This window comes from Macrobrachium rosenbergii, chromosome 6 (genome assembly GCF_040412425.1).
Source record: "Macrobrachium rosenbergii isolate ZJJX-2024 chromosome 6, ASM4041242v1, whole genome shotgun sequence".
Lineage (NCBI taxonomy): Eukaryota > Metazoa > Arthropoda > Malacostraca > Decapoda > Palaemonidae > Macrobrachium > Macrobrachium rosenbergii.
The window spans coordinates 24,364,148-24,384,147 of NC_089746.1; the positions used below are offsets into that span (position 1 = coordinate 24,364,148).

The 20,000-nt window shown below is 35.6% G+C and overlaps 1 protein-coding gene across 1 annotated transcript in view; it reads left to right on the forward strand.

Moving 5' to 3' along the window:
* Positions 1 to 20,000, forward strand: part of LOC136839346 (uncharacterized) — a 54,860-nt gene that overhangs the window by 21,802 nt on the left and 13,058 nt on the right. Inside the window, exon 3 of the mRNA XM_067105239.1 lies at positions 19,419 to 19,461. The gene's annotated coding sequence lies outside the window, so the exon portion shown is untranslated. The remainder of the gene's footprint in view (positions 1 to 19,418; positions 19,462 to 20,000) is intronic.

The following is a 20,000-nucleotide window of genomic DNA, read 5'->3' on the forward strand; positions in this document are numbered from 1 at the left end:
CCTAAATATGGGACCTCTGAGCGAGCATTTCTGTGTAATGATTGTCAAGATCTCGTAAAGATAATTCTCTAATGTCTCATCAACTTTCTAAACAAGAGAAGATCGGAAAGGCATTGGAGATATATGACACTGATAAATAAAAAAGTAAAAAACCGGTGAAAGAGGAAAAGAAATGAGGAAAAACTAAATCAGGAGGAAGCACACGAGAAGGAAGGAGAAGGAAAGGTTAATGTGAGGATTAGAAAGAGTCGAAAGATGATATGGAAAGAAAGATGAAAATGAAAACAGGCAATTTTCCCTCTTGCTCTAAAATTCTTAACCTTATCAAAGAAGAAACAAATTATTATTCGAAAAAAATAAAATGTTGTAATTCTAAATTTTCAATAGAATGTTTGCTACATTAAGGTGTAAATCTTATAAACGAACTTAAATTTATTTCTGCATCGTATTTCATAAGATGTTACCTTACTTAACATTGATGAAATGTTACCATTAAGCCAAAATGAGAGCTATACGTGTATGATAAATGAATGCGAAATATTACTTAAGCGAAAACTCCAGTTATCATTGGAAGAGTTGACGAAAATATCTTTGTGCTCTATTTTTATTTTTCGTTAGAAGGGAGAGAAAAAGACAAAACTGACGAAAATAAATAACGGAAAGTGATTGATGATAGCGTGATATGTATATATATAATATATAAACGAATATATATATGTGTATATATATATATATATATAAGTTGAGTATACCTTAGTTTAACCAGACCACTGAGCTAATTAACAGCTCTCCTAGGGCTGATTCTAAGGATTAGAGTTATTTTATGTGGCTAAGAACTAATTGGTTACCTAGCAACGGGACCTACAGCTTATTGTGGAATCCGACCCACATTATAACGAGAAATGAATTCCTTTCACCAGAAATAAATTTCTTCATTGGCCGGTCGGAGAATCGAGCGCGGGCCCAGCAGAGTGCTAGCCGAGAACGATACCAACTCGTCCAATGAGGAACTATATATATGTATATATATTATATGTGTGTGTGTGTACATATACAGTATATATATGTATATGTATATATATATATATATCTATATCTATATCTATATCTATATATATATATATATATATATATATATAGATAGACAAACAGATAGATAGATAGATAGATAGATAGATAGGATAACTTTCCTTCTTGCTATATGCAGTAGCACATCCGTGAAAATACTACTACACTACCACTACAACAGTATTACTACGTTTACAACCGCTGCTGTAATCTGTCATGCTATCGAGTTGACTAATACCGAAACGCCATTTGCGTATTTGGGCTAATGCATGAATAGACAACGTAATCGTCGCTGATAGGTCAAGGGAAAAAACGCTAGTTGCTAGGAAATCTGGGAAATGGCTCAAAATTGGCGGTCTTGTTTTCTATGCAAGGGCCCCTCTACCACCCCTCCCCACCCCAGACAAAGAAACTTGGGAACATCGGTGAATGGTGTAGGTTTCTTCCTCATTGTGATCAAGAACGGACGATTCCGTAAAGATGTCGGGGGAACTGATAAGTGCTGTTGATCATTCGAAGCCATTGAGTACCCTGAAAAAATAAAAGGGGAAATAAATAAGTAAATTAAAACGTTGTATATAAATTAATAAGAACAAACAGGTTCTGTAACTAAAAATAAAAGGTTCTATAAATTTCATGTATAGAATCTGCAGAAATGTTCCTTAATTTCATTTGCATCTTCCCGATTTGGGACTTAATTATTATAAGAGAAGACCTGAAACTCTCATCTTCAATTCATAAGGCATTTTTATGAGTATCCCCCGACCTCTCAAAAGTGGCTTCCCCAGACACATGTATATTTTTAACATTTTCACCCTGAGCTGATTTTATGGATTTTGTTTTTCTCGTGCACCGAACATAAGTTATAACAAAAATTTGGTTAATTTTTTTTTTTTTTTTTGTGTCGTAATCATGTTAGGATCGGAGCATCAACGAGAAATGATACCTTTTAGTTTTCTGAAAAGGAAACTGTTGTGCCGGCTTTGTCTGTCTGTCCGCACTTTTTTCTGTCCGTCCTCAGATCTTAAAACTACTGAGGCTAGAAGGCTGCAAATTGGTATGTTGATCATCCACCCTCCAATCATCAAACATACCAAATTGCAGTCCTCTAGCCTCAGCAGTTTTTATTTTATTTAAGGTTAAAGTTAGCCATAATCGTGCTTCTGGCAATTATATAGGATAGCCCACCACCGAGCCGTGTTTAAAGTATAATGGGCCGCGGCCCATACAGTATTATACCGAGACCACCGAAAGATAGATCTATTTTCGGTGGCCTTGATTATAAGCTGTAGCGGCTGTACAGAAAACTCGATTGCGCCGAAGAAACTTCGGCGCAGTTTTTTACTTGTTGAGACTAAAAATTAACCTGGTTGTATTTTCTGAACCACCGTTGATACTGGACGAACCAGAATGAAATGTTTTGAAAATTGCGTTCATATTGATCAGTTTCTTTCAGCAATCTATTTTTCTCAGTTTTGCATATTTTCAGGAAAACATTTGTTTTTGCAACAAAAATGATAAATAATTCTTTGTTTCTCCTAAGATACTTGATCCTTTACTTCCAGCGGATCGTGCTGTTATTAGTTTCTTTCAGCAGTCATTCACGAACCACATTTTTTCTATTTTGCATTTATGTATGAAATCTTTTTTATTTGCAACAAAAATAATAAATGCGTCTTTGTTTCTCGTAAGATACTTGATCCTCTACTTCAAACGGATCAAGTTGATATTTATTAGTTTCTGTCATTAATCTTCAACAAACCACATTTTCTCAGTTTTTGAATTTTCGTGAAATTTTTCACATTGCAAAAATAATTCTTTGTTTCTCGTAAGATACTTGATTCTTTACTTCAAACGGATTAAGTGGATATTTATTAGTTTCTTTCATCAATCTTTAACAAACCATATTTTCTTCTCAATTTTGTATATTTTTACGAAATCTTTTTTATCTCAAAAAATTAATTCGTCAGACTGGTATGTTGATTTCAACCTATTATTAATTCGTCAGACTGTTATGTTGATTTCAACCTATTATTAATTCGCCAGACTGGTATGTTGATTTCAACCTATTATTGATTCGTCAGACTGGTATGTTGATTTCACCCAATTATTAATTCATCAGACTGGTATGTTGATTTCAACCTATTATTAAGTCGTCAGACTGGTATATTGATTTCAACCTGTTATCAATTCGTCAGACTGGTATGTTGATTTCAACCAGTTATTAATTCGTCAGACTGGTATGTTGATTTCAACCTATTATTAATTCGTCAGACTGGTATGTTGATTTCAACCTATTATTAATTCGTCAGACTGGTATGTTGATTTCAACCTATTATTAATTTGTCAGACTGGTATGTTGATTTCAACCTATTATTGATTCGTCAGACTGGTATGTGGATTTCAACCTATTATTATTCGTCAGACTGGTATGTTGATTTCAGCCTATTGTTAATTCGTCAGACTGGTATGTTGATTTCAACCTATTATTAATTCGTCAGACTGGTATGTTAATTTCAACCTGTCATTAATTCGTCAGACTGGTATAGTGATTTCAACCTCTTATTAATTCGTCAGACTGGTATGTTGATTTCAACCTATTATTAATTCGTCAGACTGGTATGTTGATTTCAACGTATTATTGATTCGTCAGACTGGTATGTGGATTTCAACCTATTATTATTCGTCAGACTGGTATATTGATTTTAGCCTATTGTTAATTCGTCAGACTGGTATGTTGATTTCAACCTATTATTAATTCGTCAGACTGGTATGTTAATTTCAACCTGTCATTAATTCGTCAGACTGGTATAGTGATTTCAACCTCTTATTAATTCGTCAGACTGGTATGTTGATTTCAACCTATTATTAATTCGTCAGACTGGTATGTTGATTTCAACCTATTATTAATTCGTCAGACTGGTATGTTGATTTCAACCTATTATTAATTCGTCAGACTGGTATGTTGATTTCAACCTATTAACTTTCACCCAACGCTTCATGTCGCGTCGTTATGATGAGTCGTTCTATGCGTGATCAAGGTTTATGGAGGCGTTTCTTTTTTATAGTCTTGTGTGTGGTTTATTGCCGGAGAGCTCCTGGTCTTTCGTTACAATAAAAGCCTTCTTGAAATGCAACCAGCGTAATAAAATGTGGTTGCATGATTTAAAAGAGCTCATCTAGGAGCACCATCTCGTTTGTCTCAGGGAAATAATGCAAGAATTTTGAACATTTTCTTTTATTGTTATTCCCTTTTACCTAACATTTCCCTAAACTTCTGCACAGTGAGTGATATGTGTGAATGTGCTTTCGTGGGTGTCACGTTCGTGTGTGGACGAGAGAGAGAGAGAGAGAGAGAGAGAGAGAGAGAGAGAGAGAGAGAGAGAGAGAGAGAGAGAGAGAACTAGAAATTAACGAAGGAAACAGTAAAAAGGTAATTCTGTTTCTTTTTAAATTTATCTTTGCGAAATTGGCATTTCTAAACGCTAAAACGGATTGAGTGCAGTATTTTTACTATAACAGGCAACTGTGAGATGCGCTTTAATCTTTGTCCATGCAAATACTGACCAGCCTCAGGGTTGGTTAACTGGGCTGATGAAAGTGCCATACCATTCAGATAATTATTATTGTCATTATTATCATTATTACTCCAAAAATAGTTCCGGTGCGTAAAAGAAAACAAAACGGAGAAAAGAAAACGACATCTAAGTGCTTGATAGATGTTAATGCCCCGTAGGGGGGTAGCACAGTCAGTGCACCTCATGCGGTGCACTGTAGTCATTACTTAAGGTTCTTTGCAGCGTCCCTTCGTTCCCTAGCTGCAACCCCTTTCATTCCTTTTACTGTATCTCATATTCTCATTCTCCATCTTACTTTCCACCCTCTCCTAACAATTGATTCATAGTGAAAAGCAACGGCTCTTACGTATATGGAATACAAATATATGTAATGTAAATTGTCTCTCTCTCTCTCTCTCTCTCTATATATATATATATATATATATATATATATATATATATATATATATATATATATATATATATATATATATATATATATATATATATATATATATATATATATATATATATATATATATATATATATATACAGTAAGTGCAACTGAGAGGTTTCCCTCCTGTTACACCTTTCAAACCTTTTTACTGTCAATCTCCATTCCAACACTAAATGACTTTATAGGTGCAACTGAGAGGTTTTCCTCCTGTTACACCTTTCAAACCTTTTTACTGTCAATCTCCATTCCAACACTAAATGACTTTATAGGTCCCAGCGCTTGGCCTTGTGTCTAAATGCTATATTCTGTTCAAATCGTGAATGGGATGTTTATGAGTTGTGCAATGCAAAACTTGATAGAAAAAAAAGTTAAACGGATTGATCCATCGTCTGGATATTGTGATCCGAAAACTCGCCTAAAATACTCAATGAGCCACAACCGAACAGGACAAACTTGACTTGCAAAACATTGGCTCTTCATCAGCCGTCAACTCAGGGATTCGATTACAAATCAACCTAGTGGCCTAGATATGAAATGCTGCTTTGTGCATCATAACAGACAGAGGGGATTGACCTCTCCTCGGTTCTCGATTATTTATCTTAATAAGCTTCGTTGACCATAATATGACAAGCAAGAAGACTGATCAGGAATCTTGTTTCTGTATCAAGTGACTGGCTTCTTAAAACGAGCTATCATATAGGAAGAAACTTTTTTTCTCTCTCTTCTCTTTCTTCCCGCAACGACAAAATTCCTCTCGCTCTGAAAGTGGATAAAATGAAAATTCGATCTATATTTTCTCCATTTTAACGCGAGAAAAATGTAATAAATAAAAAAAAAAAGACGAAATAGAAACGAAAAACAAACCACCTAGGTAAGTTCGACATACGTCAGCAGCTGTAACCCAGTACGGCCTCCTCACCGCCTGGATTCTCTAATAGGGGTCAGCAGCATTGTTGATCTCTCTTACTTCTTCTTCTTCTTCTTCTTCTTCTTCTTCTTCTTCTTCTTCTTCTTCTTCTTCTTCTTTTCATCTTCATACTCCTGGGGATCCCCTGCGACTCTGGAATGTTGCAACTAGACAACCAGCAATGCATTTCCGCTGATGAGGGGGTTAAATTTCCTTTCACTCGACTCTTTTCTTTCTTTCTTGAATAGGCAAGGGGAAAGGTGTTATGCAATATGTCATCAGAAGTAAAGTATTTAAAAAATATGTGAGGTTCATAATCGAAAGAACAATAAATGCATATGCATCTGATTAGAAGAGAATGCAATAATTCTCAGAACAATAATACAATGGCAGCTAAGCCTCTAAGATTATACTTTTGAAAATAATGATGTTGCAATTCATTATGAAGCATTATATATATATATATATATATATATATATATATATATATATATATATATATATATGTGTGTGTGTGTGTGTGTGTGTGTATGTATATACACATATGTATGCAGTACATACACACACACATATATGTATATGTATACATATAAAAATTCCTAGCACTACAAGATGTCAAGAGAGAGAGAGAGAGAGAGAGAGAGAGAGAGAGAGAGACTTTTCCCTCCTTTTGTGTACTAACGTGTCAAGGTGAACGACCGGAAAGAGTCATAAAAAGCTATGAAACCTAACTTTCGATCGAACAACTTCCGCCTCCTGGATAATTAGGAATACTTTCAAGTGATATTCGTACCGGCATACTCTCTCTCTCTCTCTCTCTCTCTCTCTCTCTCTCTCTCTCTCTCTCTCTCTCTCTCTCTCTCTCTCTCTCTCTCTCTCTATATATATATATATATATATATATATATATATATATATATATATATATATATATATATATATATATATATATATATATCATATATATGTATATGTATATATATATATATATATTATGTATATATGCATATATATATATACTGTATATAGTATATACTGTATGTGTGTGTGTGTGGTGTGTCATTTCATCTCAGAAGTCTTCCTAAGAAAATTTGTTGGCCCTGTTGGTTCTTCACAACCTGGGTGCAACGTACCAAAATCGATTAATTGTAAGATACATAGTTCATTAGTTGTGTCATCGGGAGCGCAATAAGAATAAATGTAATGGGCCTAAAGGTCCTGATTCGGTCGGGATTCCTAACAGAAACGTTTTGCTCTTGAGGTGGATCACAAATGCTAATATACATACACACACACACACACACACACACACACATATATATGTGTGTGTATATAGATAGATAGATAGATAGATAGATAGATGGTTTCATAGACAGATATAGATATTTATATATGCATAGAGAAACGTTTCTGTGTATGCAAGTGTGCGTGCGAGTTGTAATTTCACAGTAGAAAACAGCACAGTCGTATACAGAACATTTCATAAAAAAAGTTATGGCGGATCTCTCACACGTTCTTGCACGAAACCCCCTCGTATTTCAACATTCCCAGGCGAGTGGGGAAGCGAGCATGGGCCAACACGCTCGCATACAAACGCACACTTTCTCTCACTTTCCCTTTACCCCCAAGAGGTGCCCAGCTCTCTAAATACCCGGCCGGTCTTGTCTTGTCCACTCCTGGCCTCTGCCCACCTTGCAGGATCACCGCCATCTCTCGTACTTCGTTCCTCCCTAGGACCTCCAGAGTCTCTGACCACCATTGGGTTACCCTCTCCTACTTCGTTCCCCTGGCCTAGGACCCCCAGAGTCTCTGCCCGCCTTGCAGGATGCGCTCCCTACCTACCTTCCTCCTTACACCCCCTCGAAAGAGAAAGAGAGAATGAGGCGGACACAAAAAAGTGCACCTCCGCTCACAGTTTCTTTTCTCCATCCGGCTTCCATCTTGCCTTCGCCACTTTTACCTCGTTGTTGGTGGCGAAGACAATATCTTACAAAAAGCAAGGTCACGTTCTTCCTTTTCAGAAGTTTTCACTCGAAATTGCTCTTGGATTTTTTGTATTTTTAGTTGGTCTTTTTGTTTTCATTGTTGCTTTCATTCTTCAGAGATGGAAAAACACTTTCCTCAAGAGAAAACGTTTGCTGAAAGATAAAAAAAAAACTTTTAAGAGGTTATAGGAATATTCAACTTGGTTCATCTCACCTCTAGGACATTTTCTTTTAATCTTATCTCTCCTTTTAGACCACTGAGTATGATTACAGAATTCTTATGTGTGTGTGTTTTTTTTTGGGGGCATTAGAGCATCTTAGAAAGATTCTTTTATTTCATTTTGCTTACCGCAGGTTGAATGTACTTTCAACATTTTCGTACCGTACTAAAAATAAGGCATACGTTTAATCAACCTCGTTTGCTTGCAAGTTTCTGTTGTTTTATTATTTATTTTCTTTGAAAGTGGCGTATTTTTTAAAACTGACTTTTCTTTTGATGCAGTTATTCGTAACTGTATTTTATATATTCAATAAGAATTTGATGTTTCTTTTCATGTTAGCCCGAGCTATCATTTCATAACTTTAGGTGTTGACATAAATGTAGGTGCAAGTGAAGACATTAGAGAAGTTCCGACACTTTCTCCCCTGTAATCTTATTTCTCACACATTTTGCAGAATTTCATTGCACAGCATTTATTAATCACTCGAACTTGCAGTCATCACTGTTAAGTAAGCGTCAAATGACTATAAAATTTATAGCGCCAGCCAACAGAAAGTAATGTGACAATCCCGCCATTGTCTGCAAATTGGATATTACTCGCCAGTTTCCATTCATTCCTGCAGATTTCCTTCCAAGGTCTTTCTCTCTATCTCTCCATAATGGGGAAAGTAAGCAGGGTCTTGTCACATTCAATTTGCACGCTTATGACTTTTCCCTCGGGAACTCCAACAAGTGCTCTCGTCTTACGATTCACCACTCACTTCTTTGATGGTTTCTAACTTTTGCAGCAACTCTACCTCGTGGAAAGCCTTCTCAAATAATAAAGTTATTAGTACGTTGCTCCTCTAAGAAGCCTGTGGTATTAAAATGTTTAATTGTTCTATAGCTTTCGTTTGCAACCACGTTTTTTCTCTGTCAGATATTCATAACACTAATTTGACTGCATGTATCTTTTCTGATTTTGTTTTTAGCTTATACGTAGAATATTTCTTTAAAGATTGCATAAAGTAGAGTGCCAATTGTTTGATTTCGTATTGATCACTGTGTGCAAATACATTTGTAAAACGAATTGTTCTTATCAGCATCTTTTCAGCAGTTTGTTAAATAGAAATAAAGAGAGAGAGAGAGAGAGAGAGAGAGAGAGAGAGAGAGAGAGAGAGAGAGAGAGAGAGAGAGAGAGACTTTACTCAAGTCAGTAGAAATCAAAAGTTCCAACCCAAAACTTAGGGAAGTTGAGGAGATTATCTAAGAGGTATGGTAATGAACTCGACCCATAATTAGAAATATTTTTTTTTATGAGTCAAGTTCTTTGCGGCAGAAAGGTCGACTAAACTACTGTGACTTCAAGGACGAGTAGATGCGAGGCATTCAACAACTGATGCAACAGATAAGATCCACACAGACTGCATTCACTTGAAAGGGCAATTATCTCATTTGGCCTCCAACTCTCTCTCTCTCTCTCTCTTTTTAAAGTCTGAATAATTTCTTCTTTTTTGCTCTCGTTTTTTTCACATATGGGACATTCTGTTCTTGGATTTATTTTTATTTGAATAATTTCTTCTTTTTTGCTATTTTTTAACATTCTGTTCTAATAAACTTATTAATGAATAATAATCTTATAATAATAATAATAATAATAATAATAATAATAATAATAATAATAATAATAATAATAAATTTGTCTCAATATCTCTTGATTTGTCAAAATTTGAGTAATTTAAGTAATCTTGAAACTCAAATACGCTGTGAACTTAAACCTCCTACTTAAAAATTTCTCTGTACGCCTGCAAATATTCACAAACTAGTGTATATGGTGCTATGCATGCATACTATCAGTTCGCATGTGGAAGGAAGCTCACGTTTGCGCACATATGCATGCATTAAAATAAATTCATTTACTGGCTAAATACAGGTAGTTTATTTCATTTCGAGATTTTTTATCTCCCAAACATAATACAGACCTCTTTTTTTTTACTTTCCCTCTGGGTCCTCCTCCTTCCTCCTCCTTCCTCCTCCTCCTCCTCCTCCTCTCCTCTTCCTTCTTCTTCTTCTTCTTCTTCTTCTTCTTCTTCTTCTTCTTCTTCTTCTTCTTCTTCTTCTTTTATTTCATTTTGAGATTTTTCATCTCCCCAGACATGATACAGACCTTTTTTTTTTTTTACTTTCCTTCTAGGTGTTGGATTTTTCTTCTTCTTCTTCTTCTTCTTCTTCTTCTTCTTCTTCTTCTTCTTCTTCTTCTTCTTCTTCTTCTTCTTCTCTTTCAAGTGTCTGTGGAGTGGAGGACGGGAGAAAGCTTAAGAAAACTCAAACACGAATGAATGCACAATGGAGATCTGCAGGAGAAAACAACCCAAGACAATGACTGGTTGGATTCAAGGCGCAGTAACTATTTTCATTTCTTTTTCCTGGCAGCAGGTTTCGACGTCGTGATGTATTTGAAAAAAAAAGAAAAGGAAAAAGAGTTAAGTGAAATCAAGACTTGAGGAAGTTTATTTTGGTTCAAAGGGAAAAAGCTGAAGAAGAAAAAAAAAGAGAAGACAAGAATGTGAAGGAGACGATGGGTTGAAATGTGTAGGTAACGAAGGTGAGGCAAATGAAAAGAAAAACGGCGATAGAAAAGGTAACAGAGAACAACAACAAAAATTAAAAATTACTAAGATACTCACTAATTCCTTTTCTATAATTCCACTGACATTCAGTGAAAACTTGAAATACTTATTTATGAAATTATTAGAACTTACTGGCAACCGTCCTACTCAGCCTTCACAAGCGGACAGTTAAAGCAAACGTCTAAAAATGTTATAAGGGATAAATGAATATATTAGCAAGTGAAGGTACTGATATTACCTTTATTATTAAAGAGTAAAAGCATTGAAATTCACTGTAATATTAAACAAATAAGGGCAGCGAAATGAACAACTCGGCAGGATTCTGAAAAATGACGTCGTTTCTCGGAGCATTTTTCGGATCTCTCCTAGATAGTGACCCCCAAGGGTTTTCGGGGGTCATTATCAAGGACTAACATTTGTTTGGGGTCACTATCTTTATGATATTTACAGTCTTTTGTTTATGTTTTTACGGTCATCCCCAACGGGCTTGTACTCAACACGCTGCAAAGGTGGGATGCATACCGGCTTAAAACCCTTGGGGATCAGTGTCCAGGAAAGATCTCATTTTTCAATGAGCAAGTAAATCTCCCCTGCAGTAATTACTCATTGCATGCAGAGAGCAATTGCAGGAGGTTGGGGGGCGGACTTTCGGTCTCCGTTACATGACATTGCACCAAGAGCGACTCTGACGCGGATGATGTCATAGTTGCGTGACGGAACTATTTGATAGATCTACTAGGGTGAATAAACTCTTTTGGAAAGAGCTGACAATCAGCTCATAATTCCATAATTGTATTTTCATTGTTTATTTCCATTTAGTCATAAGGTTTCATAACCGTCATAATTACGCAATACTGTGCCTTTATACTGTCTATGTGATATGTTCAAAGATTTCTTATTTGTATTTAGGATGATATATATTACATCAACACAGACACAACTACATGCTGTTGAAGAAGCATACAAAACCTTATGCATATTATTCATAGTGAAACAATCACGCATGTATAGAAAGAAACGGTAAGTTCGGATATTCCTGAAATATATATACATATACATTTTATATATATATATATATATATATATAAATATTATGTATATATATATATATATATATATATATATATATATATATATATATATATATATGTATATATATATATCTTTCAAGATGTACTGTCAATGAAAAGATAAAAAAAATACCTAACACCATTAAAACTTTTTAGGGTACTCGTGTCCTAATAAGAAAACGACATGATGTTAATAAAATATTTCATTACTTAATCACGTTTCTATATATCAGGCGGATGGAAAGGAAAGAAATTGCTTCAGGTAATAAGACTGCTACAATTCTCACCAAGTGAGGGAATGTTCACTGTTACACCTTTCGTGGGAAAATGAAGACGCGAGTCATGTCATCCACACTGAGAAATAACTGAGGAATGTTTACAATCGACATGAAGGGTACTACACTGACTGTATTTTAATTCATCACCCGAAAAAATTCTTTCCTGGCTTTATATACTTTGGGGAAACAAGGATTGTTCTCTAATCCTGATTATAGCACTGTATTTATCAGCTGGTAGCAAGTTCTCCGAACAAGATCATTATTTCTGATGGGTTGAAATTACTTCGGTTAAGGAAAAAACCATCGCTATACCGGCGGTTTTTCGATTACAGACAAGCATATATATATATATATATATATATATATATATATATATATATATATATATATATATATATATATATATATATATATATATATATATATATATGTGTGTGTGTGTGTGTGTGTGTGTGTGTGTGTTGTGTGTGTGCGTCCGCATGCGCTTGTGTCAAAATCGCTGACATATTGCCATAGCCTAAATGTTTTCCCTTGTTTCTTTAGATGACGCAGCTGAAACAGTTTCACCCAAATGAAAATAATTTCCTCAGAATAAGTTTCACCAGCATGATTTTACTTTTCACGGAGAAAATGAGACTGTCAAATTCTGAAGCTCTGCTACAAAAATGAAATATGTCACTTACGAAAAGTTCAAGTTTTTTAACAGTAAAACTCGAGGGGGAAAAATAGCTCAAAACTTCAGAGTGAAAGAAGCTTAAAAACTGGTCTTGAAACTGCCAAACTAAATATCGGGTAGGTTCTCTCCACTGGCTAGATACGCACAAGCACGTCTTCCTGTATACAGGAATAATACTGTGCTTTCTTCTGAACATTGAAAATAACATCTTTGATACCTGTAAACTACGGCGAGGAGCTGCTTCTTTGTCTTTGAAATGAACAAAAACATCTGTAACGCGAGAGGTATAATGAAACATGTCCTCATGTTGGATTGATTATCTACAAACGTTCGTATGACAAGGACTGAACATGGAAACATTATAAAGGATGATTAACATGACTTTAATATAAGTAAATCATCCACCATTAAAAACACTAACATTTTCCAACCTCTGTTGAATTTCATAATAACAATGTAATATCCATGTTCTAAGTTTTTTGTCTTCTTGACCAAAAGCAGGCAGTATCAACGTGTCCAGATTATCTCCATTTATTTCTTTTTTACTCTGAAAACAGCCGAATAAAAATCCTAAAAAAGAGATTGTATTACATGATGCTGCATTGATTACTTTTATTTTCGCATATTAAACACATCGAAGAAGCTTTTGAATACCCGCCCGATTTCGTGAATCCACTACAGGAGTATCACGCCTAATTAATGACATAAGATATTCATCCTTAATTACCAAGAGACTTTCCCTTCATGCCGGATAACTAGTACTAATGACGAAGAAAGTGTGCCAGGTGTCTCAGTCTCAAGAGAAAATGAGGGCTATAATGGATCATGGCGTATCAGAATTCTCGAAGAAACCTCAAACGAAGATAACGGGAACCGTATTGGTTTCTTAGGCCTACGGCTTGGAAGCATAAAAGAGTAGAATTACGAGGCCGTTCGAACAGAATCCCTTTGAGGATATCAGATTATTTGTTACTGATAGAATTATCAAATGAAATTGGACTTTGGGTAAAGTGGTCTAGTTGTGATCTGTAGGGAGTACTTCGTGTAATTTCGCCGTGGTTTATTTTCAGTTGGCCACTTTAAGTTAGATTACTTTTGTCGAAAAGATAGGCAGGATTTACATGGATTGACTGTGAGGATTACTTGGAGATTACTATGTTGTAATCAGTCCAGGTTATCATAGCATTTTTACTGTGATCTGTTAATTTAAGGTAAACATATCCGAGACAGTGTCCTTTTATTTACTTGTGATTACTGTTGGTGAAAGTAGTTCCATTTACTCGTCTAAGATTAGAATTTGGAATGTAGCTTTTGTTCACTGCCTGAAACTGTTAATATGATGCAGTATTTTTTGTTTCGTTTACTTTCTCATAACTGCCATGGGTATTTTAATTTGATTTCTTTAGAATATAACTTATTGTATAATTTATCATCAAGATAGTTTTTTATTTTTCTCCGAAAGAATTTTATTAATTCTAAACATACGTAGCTGCACGATTCCGGAAATTTGGTCGTCATAAACCAAAAAAAAAAAAGTTCTTTCGCGTGTTCATTTGTTTCAGGTCATTTTAACATGTGGCAGATGAAATGAACTGAAGACTATAGACGATTTCAAGACTGCGTAATGCATGCAAGAAATTTAATGTTATTTGATGAAACATAGTATGGGATATGAAAACTCGATGAGGAAGATGAAGAAGAAGAAAAAGATTTAACGGTGAAGGGAACTTCAGAAGCAAAACAATTAAAAAAAAGATTCAAGGATTTCCGGAGAAGGACAAGAAATAAAATTTCAATGAGCTTCAGAATAAAGAGAAGGCTTTTCAGAGTCTTCCAACTTGATGAATGTCGATTACGCATTTTTCTTACAGAATGGGAGAGTAAGTGGGCAATTGACCTTTGCTCTTTGAGAGGGGAAAAAAGTAAGAAGTTAGGTAATAAGACCCGTCAGCCTTAGAACGAAATGGACTGAGAGTTGGTCCTCCTGATGCTTTCACCCGCCACGAAAAAAGGACCTTGGAACATTTGTTGGGGGGTTTTGAGAAGTACTCATACAACTTTGAAAAAATTCGTAATTTTATTTATGGAGGAGGAACTAGTGTCTAGCATAGCTTTCACCTACAAGAAAATTCTTGAAATAGCTACTGGCTTCATACAAAGAACTTGCATAGTTTTACGAAATTTTAGAATTTTATTTACTAATAAATAAGAAATAGGTTCGGCTTTCGCATGCTGGAAAACCCTTGGAATATTAACGGACACAAAATGTACTAGAACAGTTTTGTGAAAACTTGTTTTTATTTATTTAGGAACAGACAAAGTTATAAATTACGATTATCTCTCATTCAAATCGTGTGAAATCACCGCGTAGTAAAAAGAACTGTTTATGGTGACAAGGGAAATCAATTCAAATTACATGATAGTTGTTACTTCGTGGAGTAACCTGACAAGCCCACACTCATGTGTACCAGGTACGGGAGTTCATTATTTAGGAAGCCCAAAAGAAAACCTTGGTAGTGTATCAGAGGCAGCCATATTCGACTTCACTATTGTAGCATAATTGCATTGAAAACTGACGCTTCCAGGAACTTAGGGGTCAATTGAAACTGGATAACACTGTATACTCTTTCTCTGCCTTGTTAGAAAATCCATCTCTGCTTCATTTCTTTGACATTTTGACAATCAAAAACCAAACAAGGAAACGTAAACTCTTACGTTGAGAGAGAGAGAGAGAGAGAGAGAGAGAGAGAGAGAGAGAGAGAAGGGAAAATCTTAGCCAGGAGGATGTAGTAAACACGTTAGAAAGTGATGCAAACACCTGACGCCCCTCATGAATGAAATCTCAGCTAAAGTTAAGGAAAGGTAAGTCGTAGGAGCTTCGAGTAGGACGCTGTTCAGCAAGTACTACTTACTCTGTGTTTATTGCTAGTTTATCACACAAGGAAATTATTCCTGGCCTCGTTTTATAAATAACATCATATGATTCTCAACTCTCCGCTGTTGCTTACATCTTGTTTTTTTTGCTTAAACGGCAGGTTTTAGTTTTCTTCCTTCAGACCATTTTAATCTAGCACTGAGCTGTTCAATAAGGTTTTTTTATTCAGTCAGTCGATCCATTTCGACATAATTCCAAAGGTTCAGTAGGTCAAGGAAGTTTTTTTTATTTACTTGTCCTAATATAGCCTACTGTTATCAATGGAGTTTTGTGGTTTTTTTTTCTTAGTTTAAACACATATTTCAAGATTTTTGTGAAAAACTGGTAAAAACGATTGGCCCGAATTCTTCTCAAAAGGTTCTACAGCTCCATGAACTAAGAAAGAATAAGCAGAAAAATTTTTGAAAGTTGTACAGTAACATCCGTGCCTGAAGGCATAGATCATTACGTATGCATTTCTTTCCCTGTCATTTCTTTCATACGAAGTTGAGATCACTATTATTGAAGGCAATTTCCTTTCTATGCCACCGACGTTTTTCTCAAAATTTGTTTGTAGCTTCGAGGAATCTTCGAATGACATTTTTATTTCATTTGCCATTGCATGGTTCGCCAAGCTTCAAAGAATGTTGCCTCAAACAAATGAGAGCTTTATGTAACATATCGTTGGAAATATGCTTAATCATAGGACTGTCTGAAGACGTGAATGGGATGGTCCCTATTCTTGCCCTCATCCATCCAAGCATCCATCCACCTCTCTCTCTCTCTCTCTCTCTCTCTCTCTCTCTCTCTCTCTATCTCTATATATATATATATATATATATATATGTGTGTGTGTGTGTGTGTGTGTGTGTGTGTGTGTGTTGTGTTTAGGTATTCCTCTGTGCAGTCCATACAGGGATTTTAGAATTGTCTATCTTTAGATCCTGTTAAATAATCTCTCTCTCTCTGTCTCTGTCTCTGTCTCTCTCTCTCTCTCTCTCTCTCTCTCTCTCTCTCTCTCTCTCTCTCTCTCTCTCTCTCTGAATAGCTATGGAGCGGTATAATTCATACGCAAAATATAGTTGTAACTCACACCTTCAGATTCTATCAAATTACCCAGAAATCACGTACGAATCAAGTTCAGTTATTTCCATTTAGTCTAAGAACAGTAACCTTTTTCACTAATCTCGCATGCTTAGTGTTTACAACAACAAAAAATCTCTTGTTTCATTGCTATTTAAACAATCCCCTAGTTTTCTCAAACATTTTTTTTCTTAAGTAACACAACAAAACATTAGAATTTACACAACGGTTGTGGGGATTCTTACTACAGCATAAGGGAGGGATTTCACAGGACTTACTTTATGATTTTCACTCAAAGTGAAGACCTAAGAGTATAGCTGGAAGCATTCAAGCACATACACCCAAACACACACATACACAAACCAGAGAGACAAAGAGACGAAACATTAAAAAAGCACACTAGCAATATTACAAACAGACACGCTTAGAAACTTGGACACCAAGCAGAGTTGGAGAAAGAGATGCTGAGATAAAATCAATTAATTGGTTTGCATCAGGAGTCTTGGCCTCATTTCTCATCGAAAGAAGAAGAAGAAGAATGACGCCCTGTACGTTCCATAACAGACAGGAATGACCAATGAACTGGAGCTGCACCTGTACCCGGTGTCACCTGTAAGTCAGGATTCGAAAGTCAGTGGACAAAGTCTTGGACTCGTCGTTGGTCCACTTGTTGGTGTTCGAATCGGTTTCACCGTGTTTATTTCTTTTTTTCTTTTGTTTTTTGAGGGGGTGGGGAGGTTTGCAAGGGCTACGTGGATAGGGGATGTGAGGGTGGAAGTCGAGTTAACGCATGAAAAGGATGAACAAGAAGAAAAGATTGAAAAGAGAATGCAAAGCTACAAAAAATTAATTGAAATGGCACGGGCTCAGCTCTAGAAATAAGTAAACTTTTATTTTTACGTAAATGTGAAAAGGAAAGGCGAAAAATCTGTGAGAAATTATAAAAAAAAATGATGCAAAGAAAGTAGAATTAAGAAAGTTTATAGGAAATATTTTGGTGTCTTATTTTAAAACGATCATGAAATACCATACAGTGTCATTAGAAAATTAAAGCCATTAAGATTTCATATCAGGACAGTCCCAAAACTTAGTCTTGTTTTGAATGCAGGCATTTTTGTCCCTGACCAAAAATAGGATACTACGATGCAAGCTGATGAATCTCTTTTTAGGTCTTGCAACAGGAAGAATTCTTTTCATAATCATATATATATAATATATATATATATATATATATATATATATATATATATATATATATATATATATATATATATATATATATATATATATATATATATATATATATATATATATATATATATATATATATATGTGTGTGTGTGTGTGTGTGTGTATGTGTGTGTTAATAACCTTTGGAACTAACCCCTTAAAGGAAAAACGCTTGCAGATGAAACGAAATATCGACGTAAAAGTATATAAGTGTGTGTGTACACTTAAGTGTGACTTATAATTCAGAAGAGAAAGAAACTGCGGCAGAAATACTCATTCTCGTAGTTGCAGGACACTTTCGAGAGATCCTCTGACGAGAAAGGCCTATTTAGGATTTACAGTTTAGGCCAGTCTGCCTCATGTTCTGCAGATATATTCACACTTACACATATACATAAATAAATATACATACATATAAATATATATACACATACATATATATATGTGTGTTTGTGTGTGTGAGATAAAATTAACATAATGCTACGATAAAAATGAAAGATTTTGGTGACAGTTATTGTCTCACGTATCCGGTGACCTTTAAAACTCAGACTTTCCAAAGCTTTCTTTGCGTGCATGTTCTCTTAATTTCTGTATTTAAGATAACAAGTGCTGTGCGTAATTAACTGTAATTTGTTACGAAAGATTAGTTGTCAATGAGTGATATCAGAAGAAACTACATCAATTCCTCAATTATCCTCAAGTCTTTTACAGGGCAAATACATATGATAATGACATTTGGCTCTGGAAATTTTTCATTAAAACAAGACTTACACAAAATCTAAATTCTGTCTAATGCAAAGAAAACTCGTAGGTCTGTAATTTAAGCAGAACAGAAGTGAGCAGTAGAATTACGCCATTAGCGCAATTGTAAGTAATATGCCACTTTTTGATTGTGAAAATTAACTTTAGATGGTTAAGCAAACTCTCTCTCTCTCTCTCTCTCTCTCTCTCTCTCTCTCTCTCTCTCTCTCTCTCTCTCTCTCTCCTTTATGTTTGCAAGGTAAATATTATTCATCTTTAGTTGAAAGTGAGAGGGTATTTCCGTCCGGGATGTAATGTCTTGCCAAGTGGGGACATTCTCTTACTCTCAACATCTTGCTTAACATCAGTATCTGATCAAAACATAACCCTCTGCTCGAGAGAGAGAGAGAGAGAGAGAGAGAGAGAGAGAGAGAAGAGAGAGAGAGAGAGAGAGAGAGAGAGTAAGCTTCATATGAATACCGTATGAATGGTTTCACCCTGAAACGAATTTGCTCGCCGAGACCCTTCCGTTTTCAGATGTTATATGATGGTGTTGATTTTGACGGGACAAAGGTTATTGACGTCCGTTGTATTTATAATTTCTTTCTCTTTCTATCAACAGAAACCCACAACAGTCGACAAATGATCAGAGTCATGCTGGATTTGTAAGTAAACATTACTGTACCGTCACTTTCCTCATCCTGTTCCTGGATCAGTCGAGGGTCCCATAATACCATCTCATCGACTGAACAAGTTAAGTATACCTTAGTGTAACCAGACCACTGAGCTGATTAACAGCTCTCCTAGGGCTGGCCCGAAGGATTAGACTTATTTTACGTGGCTGAGAACCAATTGGTTACCTAGCAACGGGACCTACAGCTTATTGTGGAATCCGAACCACATTATACCGTGAAATGAATTTCTATCACCAGAAATAAATTCCTCTAATTCTTCATTGGCCGGCCGGAGACTCGAACGCCGGCCCAGCAGAGTGCTATCCGAGAACGATACCGACCTGTCCAATGAGGAACTATCGGCTGACCGAAGTGAGTCATCACTCTAGTTAGGTTAAGTATACCTTAGTTTTACCAGACCACTGAGCTGATTAACAGCTCACCTAGGGCTGGCCCGAAGGATTAGACTTATTTTACGGGGCTAAGAACCAATTGGTTACTTAGCAACGGGACCTACAGCGTATTGTGGA